This window comes from Mercenaria mercenaria, chromosome 4 (genome assembly GCF_021730395.1).
Source record: "Mercenaria mercenaria strain notata chromosome 4, MADL_Memer_1, whole genome shotgun sequence".
In the NCBI taxonomy this organism is placed as follows: domain Eukaryota; kingdom Metazoa; phylum Mollusca; class Bivalvia; order Venerida; family Veneridae; genus Mercenaria; species Mercenaria mercenaria.
The window spans coordinates 42,341,604-42,354,948 of record NC_069364.1 but is presented as its reverse complement, the minus strand read 5'-3'; the positions used below and the strand labels follow the sequence as shown (position 1 = coordinate 42,354,948).

Below are 13,345 nucleotides of genomic sequence, written 5' to 3'. Positions count from 1 at the left end.
CCGAAATACACCCGTATTTTATTAATAAATGGTATTTTTGTAGGGTTTATTGCAGAAATCATTCGTGTATTATATAAATAATAAGTTTACAAAAGGAAAATAAAATACTTTAACACAAAACGATTTTATACGAGATTTGGATTTGGCGAGCGCACGGGAAGTTTCCATAACATAAATGCACTCTATTTTAGTATTCTCTTAAATAAACACTTTTTATCATTTTTTGTAAGTTGTAGAACCATGTTCAATCAGATTAAATATGAATGAATATTTGATAGAAGTTTATTAAAAGTTAATTCTGTATACGAGATTATAACTTTACGATCTTACGGAAATGTTTTACGCTTATGTCGCTATGACTAGATACTGGAATGTTGATTATTAAAATTTATTTAATTGTTTCTTCAAATAATAAGAAAATAATTTAAGACAAAAAATATCAATATTCGATTTTAAATGAATCATAAACAAAATACGGGTCCCGACATAAACCGCGCGGATTGGAAAGGGCTTAATATGATCGGAAAGGGCATGTCACATGTTTATTATTGAAACTTATTTAATTGTTTCTTCATATTTCATTTAACAAATAAAAAAGAAAATAAACTATGAATGATAAAATAGCATTTTTTGATTTTTAAATGAATTATAGACAAAATACGAGTGGCATAAACCGCGCTGATCAGAAAGGACATAACAATATTTTAATATTTTATTTTTAACATGATCGGAAAGGGCATGTCACATGTTTATAATTGGAAATTATTTAATTGTTTCTTCATATTTCGCATTTCGTTTAACAAATAAAAAAGAAAATTAATTAAGAAAAAATATCAATATTCAATTTTTAAATGAATTATACACAAAACACATGTCAGTGCATAAACCGCGCTGATCGGAAAGAACCGGCCGTATGTTTATAATTGGAACTAATTGAATTATTTCTTCATGTTTAATTTGATAATTTAAGAAGAAAATAAATTACAAAAAATCAGTTTTCAAAAGAATTATATTATGTTTAATATATAAATATAAAAACGTTTACTGCGCTTATTTCTAAAGCACAATTAAGATCCTATGAATATATGCAGCGTAACAAACACGTGCCTCTGAGTTTGATTGGATTATCATACCTATTGATTATATCAATTAATCAGTATATTTGTAAGCACACATATGCGACATGTGACAAATAATGTCTGACGAGGTAAGTGGCTAAGTGCAGTTAAATATGATAATCTTTTGTTTAATTTCATACTTGTCGTTATAATTGCAAACTGAAAAATTAAAGAAAAACAGGTACATTCAGTATATTTTTTTATTTTTCATGTACTTTAACGTGTCAATACTAATTCAATGTTTTGCTAAAACAGCGATGTATTGTAGATTTAAACATTTTCATTCCTCCTTCCTTCTCTCCAGGATGCACTAAGTCTCGATCATAATGTCTCGGGTATCGTAGTCGTTTTCCTGTATCAACATAGTCTTCCTATAAATACTTTTTCAGTGTTTCATTTACAGAATTCCTTATTTTGTTAAAATCAGTTTTATTAATTCCAGTTCACTCCGGAAATTTAGGAAGTGTTTTTACGTCGTAACTTTACCAAAATTCAGAAATTACATCGTGAACGTCAACAAACTTATTATTTGGATTGACTGGAATTTACCCGGGAATCGTAAAGATACAAAACATCATGCCGGTAATTTTCCATTCGACGAGCACGTGCGACCTATCGTAATATCTAATTTACATCGCTCGACGTTACTTTTGTTAATCAACACGTACAAAAAACGCGCGTAGTGTATTCATTTTTTTAATATTATCGCTTCAAGTTTTCAACACCACTTAAGAAGTAATACAGTTTGAATTCTGTAACGATTTTAATAAGATATCGACATTAATGTAGGGAAAATTCTATAAAAACGGTCGAATTTTCACATAATTATTTGTAAAACTTCAAACAGCGCGATCTTAATTACTTATTTCTTTCTAAAAGTAAATAAATGGTACATACTATGGCCATAAAATTCAGACTTTTGACCAGAAAGTACAAAGAACAGAATAAAAAAATCTTAAATAATGAAAAAGCGGCAGCAATTTAAATAAATGGAGTAAAACGATTTTTGGCAAACAGATTTCTGTTAGCGTACGTGACCTCGTGAACGTAAATAGAAATGTGGTTTTAAATAATGCAATACGATGTCATTGCGGATTTAAATGCATCTTTGTACATGTATATTTTTGTAAATTAATTATTTATTTTAGATATGATTGATTTCTATCATAAACCCTAAAAATACGATTTATTTAAAAATACGGGTCACATTAGAGAATTTTAGGGCATGGAAATTCATTTACGAATACGCAAATTTCCAGTGCCTTCGCCGATTTTCAAACGTAATGCGCAAAAGTATTTTAATTTCATTTTGGAAATTAATTATTTATGATATATATTTTTGAATTCAGTCATAAACCACTTCAAAAATAGCATATGTTGAAGAAATACGGGAGTATTTCGGTTATGGTAATTTCCCGCGCGGTCGCCGAATTTCAATCTCTTATAAAATCGTTTTGCGTGAACGTATTGTATTTTCCTTTGGTATGTTGATTATTTATGATATATATGATTGAATTATATCAAAAAACCTTCAAAAATACCTTTAATTAAAAAAAATACAGGTGTATTCCGGTTATAGAAAGTGTATTCCGGTGTATTCCGGTTTTTAGGTGGATTCCGGTTTAATGTGTGACCGCTAATAAACTAGAGATGCTTTTGAGAAAAGCGCATGTCTCCCACAACTGCCCCAATGAAAAATGTCTAGTTTCTCTAGATCATGTTTAGACGAGTGGATCCAATTAGATGGTCTGGACAAGTGGATCCAATCAGTAATTCAAGGGCCATAATTCAAAAGTGCCTGGGCTGATTTGGCTAGTTATTGAACTTGGCTGAGGTCTTATGGTCAAACACATTTTGTTCAAGTTTTGTGAAGATCGGATGAGAAATTTTCAACTTCGAGTGCGGACAAGAGTAAAAAAATTCAAGGGCCGTAACTACAAAATGCCTGGACCGGTTTGGCTAGTTATCGAACTTGGCCAAGGTCTCATGGTCAAACATTTTGTTCTTGACCAAACTTGAAAGTTTGGGGAAGAACGGATGAGAAATGTTCGACTTAGAGTGCGGACAAGAGTAAAAAGGCCGATTTTTGGTAATTCAAGGGCCATAACTCCAAAATGCCTGGACCAATTTGGCTAGTTATCAAACTTGGCCAAGGTCTTATGGTCAAACACATTTTATTTAAGTTTGGTGAAAATCGGATGAGAAATGTTCGACTTAGAGTGCGGACAAGCTTTGTGACAGACAGACAGACACACAGACTGGAGTAAAGCAAGGTCTCCCACACCACTGTGTGGTGGGAGACATAATGATGCTTTTTCTGTGCACCCTCACCTAATACTGCCTAAGTTATGGCAGATACCAATAAACAATCGTCGCAGTTAACGATTTGTATCCTGCTTTGGTTCCAAATTGCGGTAGGCAGAAAAAATACTTCTAGCCGCTTCACAAATCAGTTTTCACCTTTCAATGAAATTGGGCAGACTGAAAAGCATGCAGTGAATAATGATTGATGTCGGCCTGCGACAAAGAATCGGTACGTATATTTCTTCTAAATTAATCAGCATATATTGATCTTTTGAATAAATTATCACGGCGGATCACTATCTCTTGTTTGTAATATTGGTCTGCACTGTTATTCACGAGTTTCTGTCGCATTTTAAAACTAATGACAATTAACGTATTTCTTTATTTGCTTTTGTGTTAAATTGTAAAAGAATCAAGTTGAAAAGTAAATACATTTACAGATTGTCATTACGGAGATGCGTTTATATACATGGGTTAGGATTTAACAAATGGCACAATCATGGCATTGTTCCCTATACGGAATGAATGTATGTTATATCCAAGTCATCCCCGAACAACCACCCCTTGTGGTGTTTGCAACTTAGAGATCTATATGATTTACAACATTCTGAAGGAATGATAAATTTGCATATTTTAATATTTATAAAGGTCCCTTTATGTATCTTCATATATTCCGTGATGATAGCAGATGATACTAGGATTATGCCAAGTTGCAAAAAAAACAGTGACACAAAGAGGTTAGACCTTAAAAATTTCAAAGCAGTTCGTTGTCCATGTTTTCTAAGTTACAATAGCTTGAGGGCAATACTACGCTATCTTACCTGTCATGCTGGAATGCAAACGAAAACATCCTGGGAGTCCAATCATATTTTACACTTGCACCCCAAGTTGTCACAGAAAACCCCCAGCATTTGAAATTGGTCAGTCACATGGGGTGCAAAACCATCACAGAAAAATTGTTGCAGGAAGACTGATTTCACATTACAATAATTTTCATGCTTCTGTTCATGTTGTCTGAATTTGTTTACTTGAAAACGAAAGAAGCATTTATTTTGCAGACCACTTTCTGAAATGCAGCAATATGAGGGTACGTGACTTCAGTTGACATGCATTTAATTGCATACCATTTTTCTTTTGGCGCCTTTACTTCACATATTCTTGAAGCAAATGTATGTATATGTTGAGCGCAAATAACCAATCTGCGCTATTTACCAAACGCGCAGCGCATATAACAAATTTTTATACGTTGGTTATATGCGCAACGATTTACCAATCGTTGCGCAGGATAAATTTAACCTGCGCGATTTACCAAATGCGCAGCGCAAATAACAAATGTAACTTTATATATCAGAAATTTGCATTTCGTGTTTGATAAATCATGCAGTTGGTCAGTTTATTAATAAATATAGATGTCAAATGCTGAATATCTTGGTTCTTAAATTATGTGTCATAAATTTGTTTCTACATCAGTAAATTCACGGCAGTCCGTCACCAGGTTTCAATACCTCCAATCTTATACAAGATGCAATAAAACCCAAACATGCGTGAAGGTGTGATTTCCTCCAGCTTGCACACATCGTCCTCTGGTATGTTTTAGGCTATTTTTATAATTTTCTACTTCACCCGAGTACACACTTAGTAAAATATCGTTTTTATTATATTGAAATATCTTGAAATTTCACAATAATAATTGAACATATCTCTCAACATGTCTAAGATAAAAGATGAAATAAAAAAGTTACAGAATTAAAAGAAAATTCTTACAGATTTTATCTATATTATTATTATTAATTTATAGTACAAAATCGATTGAATAAAGAGTAGGCCTAATTTTCATCAAAACGTAAACGAAATTTTATATTTTGCAGGGCTTAAGCTAGGCTAAGATTTTAGGGAGAAGTCACTTCTCCCTCAGGTAAGATTAGGGAGAAGTGGAGAGATTTTAGGGAGAAGTGGTGAGATTTTAGGGAAAACGTGGAAAGATTTTAGCACCATGACATGCAAGCTGAAAAAGGAACTAATATTATGCTTAATATTATGTTACTATTTTTATTATTCCCTGTCTTTGTTTACAAAGTCTATTAACACTATTAAATAACAAATTCACTGAAAATGTCAGTGATTCTGTTTTCTTATCATTTTTAACCTTGTGAATCTAATGTGATTAAACTGCAAATTCAAGTTTTTTTTTCACTCTTGCAATGATTGTCCAAACCAAGAAAACACTTTAAATATGAATACAATTAAAAAAAGTTAATTCCATATCAGCAAAAAAAAAAAATAAATAAATCAAGCTCCCAGTGCTAATGCACTCAAAGTCAGTCACTTTAAATTTAAATACATGTCAATAGCAGTGACATCACTATGACATCACACGGAATACACATCTTCTTTGATCTGCTGGTGTCGGCACACATTAAAAGAAACAGTTGTCAAACAGGTTTTACCCAGTTGCTGATGGCAGGACTGGTGTCAAAAATTTGCCTAAATTTCAGTTACGTTATTTCACAGAAAGTGTCAGTGATAATATTATGTTTCTAAAGTTTGGGTTTTGAAAAATACGAGCAAAATTAAGTGGATTTAAGGAAATTACTGGAGCCAAACACGGTAAGATACTTTCTAATGGTCAAAAAAGAATGTGTAAGCTTATGTAATATAAATCCCTACTGCTTTGTTTATCAATAGTCAGTTTACAAAACAAGTGTCACCTTCGCACTTCTCCGTAATCTGAAGTAGGCGGAGCTTAAATTATGCCATCGTGTATTCCAGTCAAGTGCCAACAGGCCGGAGGATTGTGGATAAAAAAATCGGGCGACTTGAATTTCGCTTTGATGTTAGATTAGAGCGAAGTGGGGAGCTACAAAGCGACTATTTCGCTCAAGTCGCTCCCTAGCTCAAGCCCTGTTTTGTAGCTGCACAAGATGTGTTCGGTACCCTGCGCTAAATGAAAATCTGGAAATTACTCTGATAACTTGAATATCTTTTATAAATCATATTAACTTTTACTTAGATTTACGATTACAGACTAAAACTACAGTCTTTTTACAAATCTAAATGGATCTATAATGTTACACCTGTAACTTGCGTGGGAGGTCGGTCCTGCGCTAATAGCAAAGTTTGAAATGACACTGTATCTCAAATATATTTCATTCATAAAACATACAATTTATGTAACTTTCAGATGAATACTGCAAAAGAATGATTAGAAAAAGGGTGATTTCCGTCATAACGAGAACGAAATATTACATTTTTTATCTGCGCAAGATGAGTGTCTGCGCTAATAATAAATCTGGAAATTACTCTGATAACTTGAATATCTTTTATAAAACATATTAATTTTTACTTTGATTTACGATTACAGACTAAACTTATAGTTTTTTTTACGAATCTAAATGGATCTATAATGTTACACCTGTAACATGCGTGGGAGGTCGGTCCTGCGCTAATAGCAAAGTTTGAAATTACACTGTATTTCAAATATAGTTCATTCATAAAACATACTGTTTATGTAACTTTCAAATGAATACTGTAAAAAATGATTAGAAAAAGAGTGATTTCTGTCATAACGAGAACGAAATATTACATTTTTTATCTGCGCAAGATGTGTGTCTGCGCTAATAATAAATCTGGAAACTCTGCAAATTACTCACTCGGCTCCTTTTTCACCAGAAGGCTAGCCAGCGGTGGAGGCTGAAAGCGGAAGGTGACAAGCACACAACACACAGCACACCACACTTGACGCATCAGCAGACCAATTGCCACACATAATTTTAACTGTTTAACCACGTGTAGGCCGACCAACTCAACGAGTAGCAAAGGCGGAATCAATCGTGTCCAGCATGATAAGGATCAAACTAGCTATAAGCGCAAGACTGACATCCCGCGCAGGTTTCAGATGTAACGTTATATTCTGCTTTGCAGAAACTATAATTTTAGTCTGGACTCGTAAAGCAAAGTTAAAGCTATCGGAGTAATATCCGGATTTTCCATTAGCGCAGGACACATATCTTGCGCAGAGAAAAAAGTAATATTTCGTACTATTCATGACAGAACTCACTCCTCTTTCTATTTATTTTCTACCACAAAAACAGTTTGTTTCTTCTCTTTTTTTTTCTTAGAAAAAAGTACATAAATAAAATGCTTTAGAAATGAAATTATATAATATTTGAAATTTCGGCATCATTTCAGGATTTAATTTTTAATATGCGCAGAACCGATATACCGCGCCGGTTACAGATGTAACAAGATATTCATTTTGGCAAAAGCTAGACTTTCAGCCCGTAAAACAATTGTAAAATCTACATGGTTTATGAAAGATATTCTAGTAAAAAGAGTAATTTTCAGTTGTTGTTTTTTTATTAGAGCAGGACACACATTTTGCGAAGCTACAAAATGTAAACTTTCGTGCACGTTTTGATGGAATTTACTCGTTATTCTATTTATTTTGCATTATAAAAGCATGAAAAAAATATCAATTAGAATTGTAAGAAATGACATATATTTGGTATATTGTTGACATTTCAGGAATTGCGATTAGTGCAGGAATGTCATCTCGCGAATTATGTAGACTAGCTACAATTTTAGTCTGTAATTGAAATAACAAAATTAAAGTGGACATAGCGTATGAAATTATCGGAGTAATGTTAAACATATAATTTTTCGTTCTCGTTATGACGGAAATCACTCTTGTTTCTATCTATTTCTACTACATTTTTAAAATGTACATAAATGATATGTTTTATAAATTAAATATATTTGAATTCAGCATTTGCTATTAGCGCAGAACTGACATCCCGCACGGGTTACAGAATTAAAAATTAAAATTACATTTGTCTTTGCAAAAGCTACAACTTTAGTCTGTAACCATAAATCATAGTTAAATTTAGCATGGTTAATGAAAGATATTCAAGTAATCAGGATCATTTCCAGATTTTTTATTAGCGCAGGGCAAACACATCTTGCGCAGATAACAAATGTAATATTTCGTTCTCGTTATGACGAAAACCCCTGTTCTTTCTAATTATTTTCTACTCTGGAAACATTTTTTAAGAAGTTACATAAATAGTCTCTTTTAGAATTGAAATATGTTAGAAATATCGACGTCATTTCAGGATTTGCTGTTAGCGCAGGGCCGATATCCTGCGCAGGATACAGATGTAACAAAATATTCATTTGGCAAAAGCAACAATTTCAGTCCGTAATCACAGAACAATGATAAAGTTAGCATGGTTTATGAAAGATATCCAAGTTATCAGGATTATTTCAAGATTTTTTATTAGCGCAGGGCAAACACATCTTGCGCAGATAACAATTGTAATATTTCGTTCTCATTATGACGGAAATCACGCTTCTTTCTTTTTTTTCTACTCCGAAAACATTTTTTATGAAGTTACCTAAATAGTATCTTTTAGAATTGAAATATGTTTGAAATATCGGCGTCAGTTCATAATTTGCTATTAGCGCAGGAACAACATCCCGCGCAGGCTACGGATGAAACATTATATTCAGATTTTCAAAAGTTACATTTTTAGATTGTTATCGAAAAACGAAGTAAAAGTTAAAATGGTTTATAAAAGATATTCAAGTAGTTGGAGTAATTTTCAGAGTTCTATTAACGCAGGACACACATCTTGCGCACCTACAAAATGTAAAATTTCGTTCACATTTTGACGAAACTTATGTTATTCTATCTGTCTCACTATAAAACATTAAAAAATGTTATAAGTATAAAAGATCTGTAAGAATCGTCTTTTAATTCTGCTTATTTTTGTTTTATTTTTAATCTTGGCCATGTCAAGAGATATGCTCACGTTGGTAAAAAAGAATTGCGCTTTTTCAATATGATGAAAAAAAAGCGATATGGTGAACTGCGGTAAGTGTGTGGCAATTCAGTCTTTTATGTAAGTCTCCTTTATGTTCTATATCCGGTATAAAATGACTGCCTGTGATCGAATGAAGTAAAAATACTTTAGTTATAAAAAGAATAGAGAGGACGATGTGGCTATCCGAAGGAAATCACAACTTCACGCATGTTTGAGTTTTATTGCATATTGTATCATATTGCAGATATTGAAACCTGGTGACCAACTCCCATGAATTTACTGATGTTGAAATAAATTTATGACACATTTTTAAAACCAAGATTTGCAATATCAGTCTATAATTGTTAAACAATGTAAAAGTTAGCATGGTTTATGGCAGTTATTCATATTATCGGTGTAATTTCCAGATTTTCTGTTAGCGCAGGACACATCTTGCGCAGTAACAAAAATTCGTTTAAAAGTTAAGAAAAAAAAATAAATAAAAAAACTTGCATTATTAAATATACTTTGGATATTTTGGATATTTTGTATCATTTTAAAGCTTTTTAACATCTATGACAAATGACTCTTAATACCGTCGTCAACAGAAATTTTTAGTCCATAAACTACCAGGGACGTGAGGATCTCATTGAAATTACCGCATAAATACGCTCATTTACTTTAAAAGATGTTTTTCTTGTTCTTTACAAATTAAGCACAGTCAATTCACACCTTTACGCGTGCCTGATCACCGTCAGTTTTAAACACCAGAGTAGCAGTATAAAAGGACCACAGACTCACAAAATGTCTACTTTTCAGTTGAACACTGTTGTGTAAAGAGCAATAAACATAATGAATTTTTCACAATAGTTCTACCTGTATTTAATACTTTTCATTGAAATTTGGTATACATGTTCTTTAGTATACAAACAATATATATGTGTATTTTTGCACTTGTGTGTTATGTACTTATTGTGCTACAGAAAAAATATTTTTGCTGTCTGCTTGAAATTCAAATTTCCCAGTATCTGCTAAGCCCAGCCCACTTGAAGGTCATGAACTTCTCTCAGCCAGTAGATTGTGAATGACTCAGCGCAGATTATACACTACAGTCTGAATGTTATCTGACATATGGCGGGAACACAATGTATACAGACTGAAAATCACCATATGAACATCTAACAGTTGTAATCCATATTTACAATCCATATTGTACTAAAAGATATGATGTAATAAGACTGACATGATTTATTCCCATAGATGTCCCATGTATGGAATGTTTGGCGGGTTTGGCAACCATTGTCGAACTAATTCCAATACACATTTTGGCATTATTTCTCGTCTGTGCCACTCATACTTTTTGCATCGAGGGTCTTTTTTTAATGCCTCTTTCTTTTTTGATTTATATCGTTCATCATCCCACACATTTCTGTGGTGCATCATTGTCCAAAATCTCTTGTATTTTTCTTTTCTCAATCCAGAATTTCTGTCACTTGCTTCAAAATTCTCTTCCTCCCACCACAGCTGTCTGTTTCTTTCATTTGTTATACATGGTCTACAGTAACAGTAAAGACATTCATCTGCAGAATCATCTTGTGCAATATGAAAATTTGGATAATTTTCACCATTTGCGGGTTGAACGTTTTCACATATCCGTTGCCGTTCATCACACTGAGTAGCTATTGTGCTAAAATGTTTATCCTGTGTAATTTCATTCCATTCCCAGTCATTGTGGTTAAATAATTGAGTTATTGTGTTTAACTGTAATTCCGACACATTGATATCTATTCTTATGTTTTGATCCTCTACATTCATTTTTTAACAAATACACAAAACTTTCCTTCCTTTTTATCAAATTATAATAAATCGTATTTGTGTTTAATTGACTGCAATTCTGACACATTGGTATTTATTCTTATTGCTTTGATCCTCTACATTCATTATAAACAAATCCTGATAAGCCACATCATTAGGACCACAAAGGTGTGAAAACTCTAAGATAATAGCTAGTAGTAAAGTGGACTGACCCATTGTGCATAGGATGCAGGGGGACCGTAATCATATACTAATTAAGGATTAATTGCTAGTAGGATATATCTCATGTGTACAGGTATTGTACAGGTAAAGACTTGATAAGGTCCAACTTGGCAATTCTAAGTAAAATCTTAGTTTTATATACGTTGTATTACAGCTCATTATTTCAATATGGATCAACATACACGTAACAGGAATCCTTCCTTTAAAATACAATTTCCTGGTGGCGAAGTTGTCAAAACATCTGTACAAAATAAATTACAAAATATTAAGGCAAAATTGTTTCAAATGAGAAATTGTTTTATAACAAATACGGACGTGATTAATACTGTGTTTGACTTTTGGATATCAAAGAATAGTGAAGATATTCCGTGTAATGGTGCAATAGGATCATACCAAGAGGTAGAGCAATGTGACACTTCACAGGATTTATTCCTTACAGCATCATGTTCGTTGCAGTTGATTGTGGACAAAACATTCTACCACTCGCGTTATTGTAACCATTCATGTAAGGTTACTAAACTTGTTAGAAGAGGACATGTAGTAATTACAACAGTGAAATGCTCAAGTCGTGAATCTCCTCACACTTTCTCTTGGTCATCATCACCATACCTACCTAACAAGGAATTTCTGGCTAACCATAGGGTATGTCATGCCTTGATGTGCAGTGGAATGTTGCCAGTACATTACACTCGTTTTGCAAATGCAGCAGGAATGGGGTGTGTTTCCAGAAATAAAAGAAAATCATTTAATCAGAAGTACCAAGGAAGTGTTCAGAATGCCCATGACAAGTCGATCGAAGAGGCATTGTTAGAAGAAATTGGATCTTATGAAGACTTAGATGGTATTGAAATCATGAGTGATGCTAGACATGGATGGAGAAAAAATGCCAAGGACACAAGTGTTGTTGCAGTAGGTGAAAAGACACACAAGGTTTTGAAATGTGAGCACATTACAAAAGCCGATGACAGGGTGTCACAGTGTCATGAAATGAAAGGAACGCAAAAAAATATACAATTACTTTGCATCTAAAGATGTATCTATCAGAGTACATACACATGACCGGAACATGGCGGTGAATAAATTTGTGAAAAACACGGCTTTCACAAAAAATCAAAATGATTCTTGGCATGGCGTGAAATCAATGAAAAAAGCCCTCAAAACAATTTCCACAGGTCCACAGTATAAGGAAGGAGTAACATGGTCAAGACAGTTGGAGGACAAGGCAGAGCCAGTGGCTACCCACGTACACTGGGCAATGAAAAACTGCCATGAAAACCCAGAGCAGCTGCGTAATAGCTTGGACAATGTGGTAAAACACTATAAAAATGAACATGAAAATTGTTCCAACTCTTCCAGGTGTAAAAAGACAAGAATTATGAACCATCCAGGGAAGTACTGACCAACCCAAAAGCAGAAAGAATGCTTAAGACTGCATCCAAAGTTCTGTGATTTATAAAAGCCCAGAGGATTATCTGCTGAGCCGAAATACATCATATGTTGAAAGTTTTAACAATGTTATGAACATATTTCAAGATAAAAGGATAGCTTTTAGTGACATGCAGTACAATATGAGATCACAACTTGCAGTTCTACACTGGAACGAAAATGTTGATAGGGACTTTACTTCCATTTGGAACCCAAGGGACGACCGGGCACCACGAAGACAAAAGGGAAAGAAAAATTACAAAGCTGTAGGTTACAGATACAGAACAAACATTTGGGACTGTTATATCAAATCAATTTTTGAAAACAGACGACGCAGGCGATAAATTCACAAAACAAAAATAAACAAAAAAAAAGCAACAACAAAAAAAACACAAGAAAACAACAACAACAACAACAAAAATAAAGTAACATTGTTAATCTATTTTCAAGACTTTCAAAGTTTAGAAAGTGTTATATTAAAACTTTTTTTGTAATCAATCATTGGTATGGAAAATGGATTATATAATTATCATTCCTGAATACTACACTTTGGATATACCCATCTCTTATGCAAGTTTTCACATCAGACTGTTGCAGTTATCTACATCTACATCTTTCACCCAACCGTCGATTTCCGACTATCACTGGGCGGCGCTGTCA

General features: G+C 33.3%; 1 protein-coding gene across 2 annotated transcripts in view; it reads right to left on the bottom strand.

The window, feature by feature from the left end:
* Window positions 1-13,345, bottom strand: part of LOC123551549 (centrosomal protein of 57 kDa-like) — a 50,796-nt gene that overhangs the window by 28,815 nt on the left and 8,636 nt on the right. The window contains exon 2 of one of the 2 annotated variants that reach the window (XM_053541040.1): window positions 3,450-3,599. The exons of the other annotated variant lie outside the window; for it this stretch is intronic. The gene's annotated coding sequence lies outside the window, so the exon portion shown is untranslated. The remainder of the gene's footprint in view (window positions 1-3,449; window positions 3,600-13,345) is intronic. 2 annotated transcript variants of the gene reach the window in all.